The sequence below is a fragment of the Typopeltis vanoorti genome, chromosome 20 (genome assembly GCF_054136105.1).
Source record: "Typopeltis vanoorti isolate ZY-2024b chromosome 20, IOZ_Tvanoo_1.0, whole genome shotgun sequence".
NCBI classification, from domain to species: Eukaryota; Metazoa; Arthropoda; class Arachnida; order Uropygi; family Thelyphonidae; genus Typopeltis; species Typopeltis vanoorti.
Window position 1 is genome coordinate 95,961,458 of NC_143568.1, and position 14,898 is coordinate 95,976,355.

General features: G+C 36.0%; 1 pseudogene; it reads left to right on the forward strand.

The window, feature by feature from the left end:
- The first annotated feature begins 9,524 nt into the window (after window positions 1–9,524).
- LOC150095685 (GTP-binding nuclear protein Ran pseudogene) lies at window positions 9,525–12,553 on the forward strand (annotated as a pseudogene).
- The last annotated feature ends 2,345 nt before the right edge of the window (window positions 12,554–14,898 follow it).

Consider the following 14,898-nt stretch of genomic DNA (forward strand, 5'->3'; position numbering starts at 1 on the left):
TTTAAAGTGATTCAGACACTTGTCTTCTTCAACCAAGGCACAAAGTCTGTTCATTTCAGCTTTGTTGGGATGCCACTTTGTAGCCAAAAATTGAAACTCTTCCCAGTAGTACAGCATTTTTTTAATGTCACCTGTTGGCATTCTTCCCTTTTTATTGTTGTCCTCCTCCTTTGATGAGCACTCTTTATCTGCCTTGTCTCTTTCCTGATTCAGTTACTTTTTCAACTCTTCAAGATCTTCTGTTGTCAGATCTTTTGAGTGTTCTTCAACTAATTAACACATACAGATGGAAAAGATAAGCTCCTGGAATGGCCCGACCGTTCATGTTTGCTGCTTTATGTTAGCGTGTGCATCCACTAAAACATTCGTTAGCCAAGTCCGAAAAACAACGAAAAAAATCTTTGTTAGCCGAAAAATTCGTTAGCAGAGTCACTCGTTAGCCGATGTATTACTGTAATACCTCCTAATAGGCTAATATCTAATAATATAAGCTAATAGGCTAATATCTAATAATATAAGCTAATAGGCTAATATCTAATAATATAGTCAGAGGCTGACTATATTATTAGATAATAATAATAATGACTGCATTATTATTATTATCTAATGATAATAATAATTGTGTAGAACCATGTTTAGATAGCATCTAAATTACTGTGTTTATCTTTCTTTTATCTTTAGACCTCTATAAGCAATCTGTTAAGTCTGATTTTTGGATGGAATTCAAGTTCTTTCCTCACATTTTAATGCCATATGATTCTTTTTTGATCCTGGTCTTCAGGATTATTTGTCTGTGATCATATTTCCCTGTTGAAACAAATTCTTGAGATGTGGAAAGTTTTTGTTTCTTACAGTGCACATTATATTTGACAAGAAATTATATTCTTGTTTTTATCCTTTACTCAAGTAAGTGTAAGCATGAAGTATCTTTTACAACTAGTTTGCTTGTATATAGAAGTTGTTGAATTCATATCAGTTGCTTTAGTATCCCATAATGTTTTTGTATTATTTGATTCTAAGGCAACAGATGTGAAGTCAACTGTCTCTATATACAAACAGACTAATTATGCTTGGGTATATGATAAAAACAAGAATTTAATTTCTTGTCAAGTATAATTTGTAATCAAGCAGAACTCTTTCACAGCTCTCTCTCTCATCCAGAGCATTTTTGCCAGCAAAGGTTGGCCAATTGTTAGATCCTCTGCTACTAATGGGTCATGCAAAAGTTAAGCAAGTTTGAGCACGGTTAGTAGTTGGAAGAAGATCAATCGTTTGATGCTGTTGGCACACACTCTCCCTCGATGAGTCTTTGGACTCTCTGGTGGTGTCACATAATAATAATAAAATGGTACTTTTTTTTTGTTTTTTTTCTAACTTGTATATGGAAATTATACATCTGCTTTAGACTTCTGCATTAATATCTCGAGGTTTTAGAACAGCTGAAAAAACACATTAAACACTAGTTGTTGAAAATTTTTTCACTAGATTATACTATAAGTTAAAGATTCCAAGAAATTACATCCTTGGTTTCATCCTTTATCCAAGTGTAAGCAAACAAAGTTTGCACATGAAGTAACTTCATAACTGGGCTACTGGTATATAGAGGTTAATGACTCTTCACACCAATTTCCTTACTTTCCCATAATGCAAAGCACATATCCTTACAGACATGTATAATACTATGTATTATGAGAAGGGCCACTATCTAGACTGGTTTTGACCAGTCTAGATAGTGGCCTCATCAGTGGGAGCCAGACCCAGAAGGGATACCAAGGTTGAAATGATGCAGAAGTCATATATATCCCATATACAAGTAGTCAAAAGGTGTCACACCTTTTGATTTATAAATTATGCATATGTGAAATAGTGAGATGGTTTCAGTTTTGCTTATTTGATAGACTTCACAGCAGTTTAAATACAAATTAGAAGAATTGCTGTTCATTTACATGAAAATGAACAGTAATTGAGTATGATTATACTCTACTAAATTCAGGATGATAGTTCTATACATAAACATTATTATTATTCAGGCCTCCATGGAGTCAAGAGACTCATCGTGAGAATTCCTTCCTAGGAAACACAAAGTCTATCATACCACTCCTTGAACTCATTCACTGTTCCTTCTCTCACCACTCTATCAGGCAATGCATCCCATGGTTCAACCACTCTCCATGCAAAGAAACCACTCCTCACCCTCTTGCTCACAATTTCCTTTCGTAACTTCCAGGGATGGGTCCCCTTGTCATCGCTCCTTCCCGCTGTTCCACCAAGCGAAAGAACTCTCCAGTGTCAATCCTGTAACTATCTCTCAACAGTTTAAAAGTCTCGATCATATCACTTCTCCTTCTTCTATCTACCAAACTCTGAGTCCACATTCCCTCAGCCGATCCTCATAACTAACATTGTACAGTCCTGAAATGATCTGTGTTATCTGCCTCTGTACCCTTTCCAACTTTGAGAACAAGATTTTTTCCTAGAAAGAATTTGTCATGAAAAGAGAGAGAGAGAGAGAGAGAGAGAGGGAGAGAGAGAGAGAGAAGGTCAGAGTATCAGTTAATGGCACTTTGAAAAATGAGTGTTAAGCCTAGCATGATTATTATTAGTTGAAGTGTAGCATTTAGTATGACATATTTACCATAATGGGTAATATGCTGCTGTGCTATGTCCTGTCTGGGATAAGCTGTGTCCATAGCTACTGTACACTGTCCTTAATTTTTGTATATATGAGGGTGATTCTATAAGTTTCCAGCCTGACTAACTTTCAGATGTGACAGAAAGAAAACTGTGTCACTTTTTCAACATAATATTCCTACACTTCAACACATTTTTGGCATCTTTGAATTAACATTTCTATGCCTTTGAAAAAATAGTCCATACTTTTGTCTGCAAAATGGCCTAAAACTGCATCTTTCACCTCATTATCATCTGCAAATTTTCTTCCTTGAAGGTGCTTCTTCAGTTTCGAGAAGAGGTAGTAGTCACTGGGTGTTAGATCTGGGTGGGTATTCAATCTCCTGGAAGCTACAGTCCTTCACTGCTGCCTTCACAAAAATACATGTATGGACTGGAGCATTATTGTGAAGCAGGTAAACACCATGACTCAGCATTCTTCATCTCTTCTCCTTTATGGTGTCATGCAGTTTGTGCAGGAGTGAGGTATAATATTCTGCATTCACAGTGGTATTCCTTTCCTTGAAGTCAATCAAGAAAATTCCCTGCAGTCCAAAAAGATTGTTGCCATGATCTTGGTAGACTGAGTGACATTGGCTTTTCTTGTCAGTGCTTCACCTTGTTTGTGTCACTCCATGGATTCCCTTTTGGAAAGAGGATCATAATAAAGCACCATGGTTTCATCCATGGTGACAATGGGTTCCAGCACTTCTTTCTGATTCCCTTGGCACAGCTCTAAAAACTTGTGGGAATAGGTCACATGATGATTCAAGAGAGAATCATCATGTGACCTGATAATTTAAGAGAGAAGTCGGGGTACCCACCTTGCACTGATCTTCATGTGAAGCTTCTCGTGTATTTTTCAGATTATTATGTGACACCTCCAAGGAGTCCAAAAATTCATCGAGGGAGGGCACCTACTTTATTAGGAGTAATGTCTATCGCAAATTTCCCATCTGCCCACTAGAGGGGTAGATAATCCTCACTATCATTCTAAAATTCTGACCATTATCTTGATCAGCTCTCCTTCCAAATATACTGTGGATGTCAACTCTCCTCTTGATAACAAGTCATATCCTTTTCTTTATCTATGTAGCCATTCTCAGTCTCCTTTTCTTTCTGTCTCCATGGGATCATGTTTTTATTACTCACTTCCATGGTTTGATTACTGATGATTCTACTCTTCTGATCTGATTCTCTTCTGATATTGCACTTCCTCTGACAAAATAAATGAAATAATCCTTGCTCAATTAAAACTTGTATTTCATCCCTTATTCCACATAAAATTCTTGATTACTACTACTACTACTACTACCACCCCAAAAAAAAGAAAAAATATTATTATTATTATTAACACCCAACCTCCATGGAGTCAGAGACTCATCGTGGGAGGTACTCACTGTTGCATACAATGCTCATCCAACTGCATCTTAAACTGATTCAATGTCCACATCCACAACACTCAGGCAATGCATTCCACTCGCCAACCACCCTCCACGCAAAGAACCTGCTTCTCACTCCTTTGCTCACACCCTCCTTATACAGTTTTCAGCAATGGCCTCTTGTCCTACTCCCTTCTCCCACTATGAAAAATCTCTTCCATGTCTACCTGATAACAACCTCTAACCAGTTTATATGTCTCAATCATATTCCCCCCCCCCCCTTTTCCTCTTATTCATGAGGCTCTGCAACTCACACATTCTGTCAATCTGTCCTCGTACTCCACATTCCAAAGACCACTGAATACCTTTGTGAATCTACTCTGTACCCTTTCCAACATATCCTCATCACCATGAAAACTAGGCGACCAAATGTGTGCACAATAATCCATGAGGCCTGATCGAGGCCTTATAAAATGGAATCATAACCTCTCTATTTCTGCATGTCAAGGTTCTCTGCATCATTGTCATTATTTGATGTGATGTCTTCACAACTTGTGCAAGGTGGCCCTTGAATTTCAGGTCCTTGCCCACCATCACTCCTAGATCTCTCATCTCCTCTATTTCTTAACGCTTCCCCACCAAGTGTATACTTTGCATCCCATTGTTGCTTACCAAATCTCAAACCTTACACTTGGCAACATTGAACTGATAGTTCCACTTACCTGCCCATTCATGCAATCTATTCAAGTCTTCTTGTAAGGCATTAACATCAGCCTAACTGTGCATTGCTCTGTGCATCCCAGTTTTGCATCATCTGCAAACAGCTGGATATCACTAGATAAACCCAACCCAATATCATTAACATACAAATTGAACAACAATGGCGCCAAAACTGACCCCTATAGCACACCACTGACCTTTCTCTTTCGAGATACTGCACCCCCATATGCAACTTTCTAAGACCTATCTAACAGCCAGTCACTGATCCAACACAGAAGTCTGTTATCCAATCCCATATGTTTCAATTTATTTAAGAGCTTGTCATGTGGCAGTCTATCAAAAGCCTTTGCAAAATCCAAGTACACCACTGTATATGCATCTCCACTGTCCAAGATATTTGTCACCTTTTTACAGTACATAAGTTAGTGGAATATGATCTCCCCTTAACAAACCCATGCTGATAACCACAGAGAATACTGCTGTTATCAACTCATTTCTGTATCCTACTTCTCACCAATCTCTCCAGGACCTTCACCACAACTCCAGATATACAGACCGATCTATAATTTGAAGCTACAGTCTTATCACCGTCTTTATGCAGTGGAACAATTTTACCCTCCTTCCACTCCCTTGGAACATGTGCTGTTGCAAAACTCTTAAGCAGGCATGCTAATGCTACTGCCAGTTCCTTGGAACATTCCCTTAAGATGCGTGGTGATATGTCATCAAATCCTATCGCCTTATTAACATCAAGGTTATTTATTTCCTCAAATACTTCCTGCTCACTCACAATTAAGCTATCCTCTCCTATGTCCTCTACACTTAAGTTCCTCATGATTCCATCCTGATCAAGATGAAACACACTTATGAATTGATCACTGAATACCTCAAAAATGTCTTCTGATATTCAGCAGTTTCCATTCTACCACTTTCATCCCTTAACTTCATCTTTCCATGATCATTCTTCCTTCTACTTGCCACATGTCTAAAAAACTCTGTAAGGTTTTTAGAAAGGACATGTGCACAGTGTGGATTTAAGTCCTTTCTGAACTGGATTTTTTGGGTACATATTGCTAAACATAAATCTGATGGAAAATTATTTCAGTGCTATGAATGTGGTGTTTGCTTTGTAATTCGGCCATCTTTACGAAGGCATTTGGATTTCCTACACAAAATTCAAGATATATTATAATATATATTTCAATATGTTTATAATATATTTGCTGGCCTGGCTGACAAAGTGGTTAGCATATCCACTCTCCAGCCAAAAGGCTGCAGGTTTGAATCCCACCGTGGACATGGATGTTTATGATTGTCTATGAAAATACTAGTGGTGTGGTGGGCAGTAGATGGTGTTGGTGTAGATGATGCAGTTTGCGGTTGAGACGGAGAGCTGCAGAGTAGGTGTCCTCCCTCAATGACCCTTTGGACTCCTTGAATTTGTCATGTAATAATAATAATGTTGATCTTGAAGAATATCAAAACTTTATGTGATTCTAATAAAAGTGGCAGTAGTAGTACCCATAGTCCATGAGAATGCAGCATGTACCATATCTGCTTCTCCAATAAACATGCTCTGAGAACGTATATTAGGAGTTATTGTATGGAATATGGATGTGCTCATAATTATTTCAGTGCAGAAAATGTCACAATTTATTCCTTGGGAACACCACAGAACTCGTTTGCTTTTATTATTGTTCAGTCATCTACATGAAAATGTCTAGGTTTTCTACATAAGATTCAGAATGTTAACACTATTGAAAATCACCATAAATCTGTAATAGGCACTTTGTATGTACTGTTATATACTTAGAAAATTTCATTTGTTGTGTTCTAAAATGTTTGATAGCATCAGTAATATTCTATTGTAATGTTATCTATCAGGATTTCAATATTGTAAATTTTATATTTCGGTCTTCTAAGGCACTTTTGACTGTATCATGAATCCACCTAGATCTTGATCTTCCTATGGATCTTTTTCTGGGATCCCAACATCGATTTCCATTGTCATACATAATAAAAACTTGTGTTCAGCTGATGTTTGGATTTAACTGCAACACTTCGGTAAGGTACATGTTCAGCTGGTATTCGGATTTAACAGAACTATTTCAGTAACGTTCGTGTCACATGTTATTCAACTTTATATTTTGCCCTTACAAATGCATTTAACAGTCAATATTAAATAATATTGTTATATTTATTTAAATGAAATGCACATGGTCAATGGAAATTTTTTGGATTTCAGGACTACCATGGGATAATAAAATTTATTTTGGTACAAAAAATATTTCGCACAATGTTAAAAAATTTTTCTATCAATTTTTGTGTTACTTTGCATGGATAGGAAATAAGAACCATTGGCCATTGACAAAAAAAGAATATAATTAGTTTAGTTTAGATAACTGTAATGGGGTTTGTATTTAAATGTTTTTATTTATATTTGTTTATGTTTATTACAAGCAGAGAATAGTTAAATTATTAATTGTTTTTATTTCTTTCCTTTTTTCCTTTTGGGAATAATGTACAGTGTTTGATTTTTACACTTTATTATATTTTTGCTTTATTGCGAATACATTCGCAACAGGTTATACTAGTACATATATAAAGATAAAAGGTATATAGACAGCATTCTTAAATATGTGACTGTTTTGTACTTGCTAAATAGGCATTTCTATCCATAGAAGCTAATGAATTATTTTATGTTCTTTCAATATTTGCATCTTGTAGGAGTGGAAGAAAGTATAGCAATGCTTCCATTGCCAGATAATTTTTTTGGAAGGAGCGCAGGCTCCAAGTCCCTGGTGCCGGCCTTAGTTTTGGTGCCCCGTAATCCGGCACTGGGCAGGTAAATTCGGTGGATATCAACCAATTCACTGCAGTGGGATGTTCTGCAATGTGCTGTGAGATGCTGACACATACAACGACGCACAAGTGCATACAAGCCATAATGGAATTAGGATTTATAATTCACTGTAATGTACAGTATATTTCTGTATCTCTGAATTTATTCCAACAAAGATATTCAAACAGATTTCGAATCCAGTTGGGCAACAATAGAATGAATGAATGGCTGCGATGTTTCTTTAAATAAATGTTTATTGTCTGTCTGTAGTTTAGTGATAGATAAGGTAGTGCCATTTGCTCCCAGAATAATTTAATATGGGAGCCGTGTTGAGAATTTTGCGACGTAAGTATTTGACAGACTACTTTTTAAGTTTATGATTTTTAAGTGCTGTATTTAACGAAATATTTATTCCTTTTTTCTGATATGCAATGTTAGCGATGAGGCATGATTCAAGAGTATTGTGTGAATTTCTTTTACCTACACCTGAAAGTTATTTATTGTTCTACTCTAACAAGCCATTAAACCTAACAAATCAAAGGTAAACTTTGATTTGTTTACCTCCAAGAGAATCAACTAAAGTTAATTGTTTGATTAATATAAATGCTTTATCAGCTATGCAAATGAGCATCCCCCATTCCTTCCTTCACAAGATTACATTAATATCTGGAAAGTTGACTGTGCAGATGAACAATTGCGAATCATCCCCCTTCCCACACACAACTGGAAAGTAAAACTCAAATAATATGATATTTAAAGTTTCCAATTATGATACACACTAAAATGGCTCTCATTTTGAGTTTCTTGCAGGACTTTTTCTTAAAATGAATCACCTTCGTCATTTCTACATAAAAGATTCTCCTTTTCTGTTTCTTCGTTTATTTATTGCAGACATAATTGACCAGCTACCAGATTTCTCCTTCTTTCAATATCCAGTTTCAAAATATACACACACACACACACACGTGATCTATAATCACCTTCTACTCTTTAGCTCAGTGTAATGGTCTCTCAGTCTGATAAAATTACTTGAAAAAATAAGATGTCAATCTAAAATGTGATTGATATTATTAAAGGAAGATAATATTATGATTTGGATTTTTCATATAGGTACTCAGAATGCGAGTCACCATCAGAAAATGAAAACTCAGATGAAGGAAGAAAAGAACATCCTTCTGACGTCCTTAAAGTGAAAGTGGCGAACCCCTTACAGATGAATAATGCAAAAGTGGCAATTTCATGGAATCGAGTAATCTTAAGTCACCAGGCAAGGATTTATGTGATGAAGACTAATTAGGACCTTCTTCTTCTGATGCTCTTCAAGTAGGAAGTTGACAGCACCTTACAGATGAAGATAAAGGTGCCAATTTGATGGAATTGACTAATCTTAAGTCAATTAGCAAGGGCTTATGTGATGAAGATGAATTAAAACCTTCTTCTGATGCTCTTGAAGTAGGAAGTGGAGAACACCTCACAGATGAAAGTAAAGGCGCCGATTTGATGGAATCGACTTTTCTTAAGTCACCTGGCAACGACATGTGATGAAGACGAATGAGGACCTTCTCCTGATACTCCTGAAGTAGCAAACACCTCACTGATGAAGATAAAGGCACCAATTTGATGGAGTTGACTTTTCTTAAGACACATGGCAACGACTTATGTGATAAAGACGAATTAGGACCGTCTTCTCATGCTCTTGAAGTAGGAAGTGGAGAACACCTTACAGGTGGAGGTAAAGGCGGCGATTTGATGGAATCAACTTATCTTAAGTCATCCAACTAGGATTTCTCTGATGATGATAAAATAAGATATGCTTCTGTAGCCCTTAAAATAGAAAGTGATGAATCACTCAGAGGTGAATCAACTGGGTTCTATCTCTCCCTTTAACTCATTTTGAAACATCAGATGAAATGGGGAAAAGCGATGTTACTCCATTTGAAAAAGGTGCAATTGATGAAGATCCCTCAACAGAAGGCAATCAAATTGATCTTGCTCCCAATGGAAAGGAAGCAACAGATCCAGGGCTGTCCACTGCACCCATTGAGTTTCCAGAGCTGCAGATAGAAAGTGAAGAACTGAATGAATCACTGCAACATCTTAGATCTGTGCAATTTGCACTGCAGCTGGAAACAATACACACCTAGATGTAAGTACTCATAAAGCATTTAACATATTAGATTCTACCTAAGTTAAATATTTTCTTATGTTTAACGTTAGTTATAGACAATATAACGAAATTTGTGTTTAATTATATCCATTATTCGTTAAGCCACTTTAAAACCTTTTACTATTTTATCATCGAAAGTAAAGCTAGAATTATTTATGTAAAAGACTGCGTTAACATTCTTATACAATTCCCGTTGCATAACAGAAACAGTTGAACACTAATGACCTGTGAGTCAAAAATTTCTTTTTAAATAGAGCAGCGTACATAAATGAATCTCCTACAATCTTTTGAAAGGATAAGAAAAAATTTTGCAACATTATTAGACTTGTGATTGAGATCCAGAGATGTTTCTTGACTCGATTTTTTTTTTTTACCATTTATGATATTTCTATTCCTTGTTGTTTTCACTGAAATCAATTTCATAACTATTGGCTTCAGATGCAATCGGACATTCAATCAACTGTGCTGTTGAGGCAGGAAGCATCATCAAAATAAAACTACATGGAGCAATCATTGACAATCTGAGAAAACAGCTCGCACTCCATTACTAAACATTAGAACTGTTAACGAACATTGTGTCAAAGGACAAAAAGCATTACTTTGAAAGGATGTAGGGCAAATGAAATGAAGTCACTTCTGAAATGTTTTTTTTCATTTCAAAGAAAAGCTGCTGTATTGCTAATTTTCACATTTGTCGCCAACATGATATATCAACGGACTTTTCTGCTACAAATAGCCAAAAAGTTTCTTAGGTCTAATGATTCAAATGTTTTAGATATGACCAACATCATAGCGATATGTGCAAAATTAAAGTTCTAAATTTAGTTCTAAAAAAACATTGCCTTTCGAATGACACAAACATGCTAAAATCTACTTTTATTACTTAAATATCTTTAGTAATGATTTAACAAACATTAATTACTCTTCCTTTTTTTTTATTGTAGGGCTAAATAAAAAGATTTAAAGGCAAGGAAAAAGGAATTCAGAAGATTAATGACGAAAATAAGGCACCGACAAGATCTTATGAAACAAACACTGTCTTACTGTGGAGCAAAATGCAAGTTACCTGCAAATGCAAACAAATGGATTGTCACCAAGACTGGACTAAAATTAAAAAAAGATAGTTAATTTTGGGAAAGAATCTATTCAAGATTCTTACTCATTCAGACTGCAGTACAGGAACAGAAATAGATAAAAATGAGGTGACCTGTTAGAATGGTTGATATGAAAAAAAAAAAATGTATTCATTAACCATCTACCACCAAAACAATATGGGATGTAATATCCCTTAACTTAAATCCAGATCAGGATGACATTTTTTTTATATTATCATTGTTATTTTCATCCAATTTCGAAAAGGAGTTTAATGAGTTCCATTGTACGTTAATTATTATATTTAAGTGCATTTCCCCATATAGTGGAAGTATATTATTCTTATTATATCAAACCTCCAGGGACTCCCAAGACTCATCAAGGGAGGGCATCAACTCTGCAACTCTTCATCTCACTACTCCACCAACCTTCATCATCTAACACCAATGCCATCTACTGCCAACTACCACCACTAGTGCTTTCACAGACAATCACAAACATCCATGCCCACAGTGGGATTTGAACCCGCAGCCTTTTGGCTGGAGAGCAGATACACTAACCACTTGGCCAACCAGGTGTAACATCTTAAATTCAGAAAGCAGTGATCTCAAAATCCAGATCAGGATGATGGTATTCCTACTTTTAAGTGTGTGTTTATAATAAATTTAGTTTAATCCTTTATCCAAGTGTGAGCAAACAAAGTTTGTGCCTGAAAGTATCTTCAGGACTGGGGTAAGGTGGTACAACACCAGGACATTCCTTGCAAAGGTGGAGCAAGCTACCAACACTCCTCTCTCAGTATCTCCCATAATGCAAAACACATCTCCTTGTGGATATGTCTAATGTTATGCATTAAGGGAAGGGCCACAACCCAGACTAGTTTCGACCCCTATTGAGGTCTCCTCAGTGGGAGCCTTTATTGGAGATACTGAGATAGGAGTGTTGGTAGCTTGCTCCACCTTTGCAAGGAGTGCCCTGGTGTTGTACCACCTTACCCCAGTCCTGAAGATACTTTCAGGCGCAAACTTTGTTTGCTCACACTTGGATAAAGGATTAAACTAAATTTATTATACTCTAACCAAGTGAAAAATAAACTTTCAACAATTGTGTGTTTAGTTGGTGATGGTGGAACAGGCAAAACAACAAAAGACATTTAACTGGAGAATTTGAGAAAAAATATGTTGCCACATTAGGAGTTGAGGTACATGCACTTGTATTTCATACAGATCATGGTCCTGTTACGTTCAAAATGTATGGGATACTGCAGGACAGGAAAAATTTGGTGGACTTAGAGATGGCTATTATATCCAAGGTCAGTGTGCAATCATCATGTTTGATGTTACATCATGTCTAAACTGGCACACAGACCTAGTAAGAGTGTGTGAAAATATCCCTATAGTTCTCTGTGGTAACAAAGTCGATATTAAAGACAGAAAAGTCAAGTCAAAATCTATTGTTTTTCATAGGAAAAAGAATCTGCAGTATTATGATCAGTGCTAAAAGCAACTACAATTTTGAGAAGCCTTTCCTTTGGTTAGCAAGAAACTTATTGTTGATCCAAATTTAGAATTTCTGGCACTGCCAGTTCTTATCCCACCAGAAGTAACTATGGATCCAGAATGGCAAGCAAAGCTTGAGAGTGATATGAAAGAAGCCCAGAATACACTGCTCCCGATGTAAATGATTTGTTGCTGTTTGGTGTGATTTTGTTTCTTGTGCAGAATGCCCTGGAATCTTCACCTTCGATTTGTATATATATATCGAATGTTCACTGCTTTTATCATATTTGTATTACTTTGATATTTAATCTTTTTTATTCATTGTTATTGTGTTTGGTATTTATTCGTTTATTATTCATTGTTATAGTTTATTATTATTAGATTGGAATTTAATCATTTTTTTATGTCATTATTATATATCAAAATTATGTGTGTAAACAGTTTAGAAATTAATAAAAACTAAAAAAATTATTACTGTTATTATGTAATGAATTATTTATTTACTATGGCTGTATCTTATTCTTTTCTAATAACAATCGAATTTCTGAAATTCAAATAATACTACAGAATAATCTCACTCATGAATATTTTGGCTTAGTAGAATTTCTCTTTCCTCATCCCGACATGCTTACTTAAAGTATAAAAAGGAATTTGTTATATAAGTTTGAATTATTAGAACAAAGAAGTTGTTGGTTCATCCAGCAACCAACCACGTCTGCCCATGAAAAATGGGTTATAAATTTAAATAATTAACCATCCTTTTACAAATGATGAATTAAGTGTACATATTGGCAAAAGGTCCAGATTTTGTAGTAAGACCTTGTCGTCTGCCTCATTTAGACTTTATGGTAGATGTAGAGAAAGGCATTAGGGAATTATGTACAGATGATGTAACAAACAAGAGTTGAGATTGCATAGATTCTGTATAAAGCTAAACATCCCTCCTCTGAATATATATATATATATATATATATATGTAGAAAGTTTTTTACCTTGGGTATATACTATGTTAAAGATACCAAGCAATTTTATAAGCTAGGTTTTAATCCTTTTTCCCAAGTAAGCAAACAGACAAGTCAAGTTTGCACCTGAACATAGTTCAAGTCTGAGGCAACTCGTGGTAAAGGTGGAGTAAGCTCCAAAACCACGTCTGCCCATGAAAAATGGGTTATAAATTTAAATAATTAACCATCCTTTTACAAATGATGAATTAAGTGTACATATTGGCAAAAGGTCCAGATTTTGTAGTAAGACCTTGTCGTCTGCCTCATTTAGACTTTATGGTAGATGTAGAGAAAGGCATTAGGGAATTATGTACAGATGATGTAACAAACAAGAGTTGAGATTGCATAGATTCTGTATAAAGCTAAACATCCCTCCTCTGAATATATATATATATATGTAGAAAGTTTTTTACCTTGGGTATATACTATGTTAAAGATACCAAGCAATTTTATAAGCTAGGTTTTAATCCTTTTTCCCCAAGTAAGCAAACAGACAAGTCAAGTTTGCACCTGAACATAGTTCAAGTCTGAGGCAACTCGTGGTAAAGGTGGAGTAAGCTCCAATCACTTTCCTTGGTATTTTCCCCTAATGCAAAGCACATCCCATTGCAGAGATGTATGATGTTATGCATTAAAGGCAAGGGCCACTACCCAGACTGGTTTCGACCTTCACTGAGGTCTCGTCAGTGGGAGCTAGACCCAAAAAATGCCAAGGTTGAAGTAATGCAGAGCTCATAAATTTTACCTAAACAAGTTGCCACAAGGTGCTCTGACCGTATTAAATAAAAATCTCAGGATGAGAGTAAGATGTAGAAAGTTTTTTACCTTGGGTATATACTATGCTAAAGATACCAAGCAATTTTATAAGCTAGGTTTTAATCCTTTTACCCATGTAAGCAAACAGACAAATAAGTCAAGTTTGCGCCTGAACATAGTTCAAGTGTGAGGCAACTCGTGGTAAAGGTGGAGTAAGCTCCGATCACGTTCCTTGGTATTTTCCCCTAATGCAAAGCACATCCCATTGTAGAGATGTATGATGCTATGCATTAAAGGCAAGGGCCACTACCCAGACCGGTTTCGACCTTTTTTTGCGTCTGGCTTCCACTGACGAAACCTCAATAAAGGTCAAAACCAGTCTGGGTAGTGCCCCTTGCCCCATCTCCGCAGGGGGATGTGTTTTGCATTAGGGGAAAATACCAAGGAAAGTGAGCAGAGCTTACTCCACCTTTACCACGAGTTGCCTCAGACTTGAACTATGTTCAGGTGCAAACTTGACTTACTTGTCTGTTTGCTTACTTGGGAAAAAGGATTAAAAACTAGCTTATAAAATTGCTTGGTATCTTTAACATATATATATATATATATATATTTTATCCGAGTTAAAAGCTCTCTGTTCTTTATGCCAAAATAATAACATTGTAATAACGAAAAAAGTGTAATCTATGTGGAGCATTTTGGTGCCCCAACTGGCATCAAAGAAGAATGGTCCAATGATAGATGAAGCTGTAAACCCACACCAAAC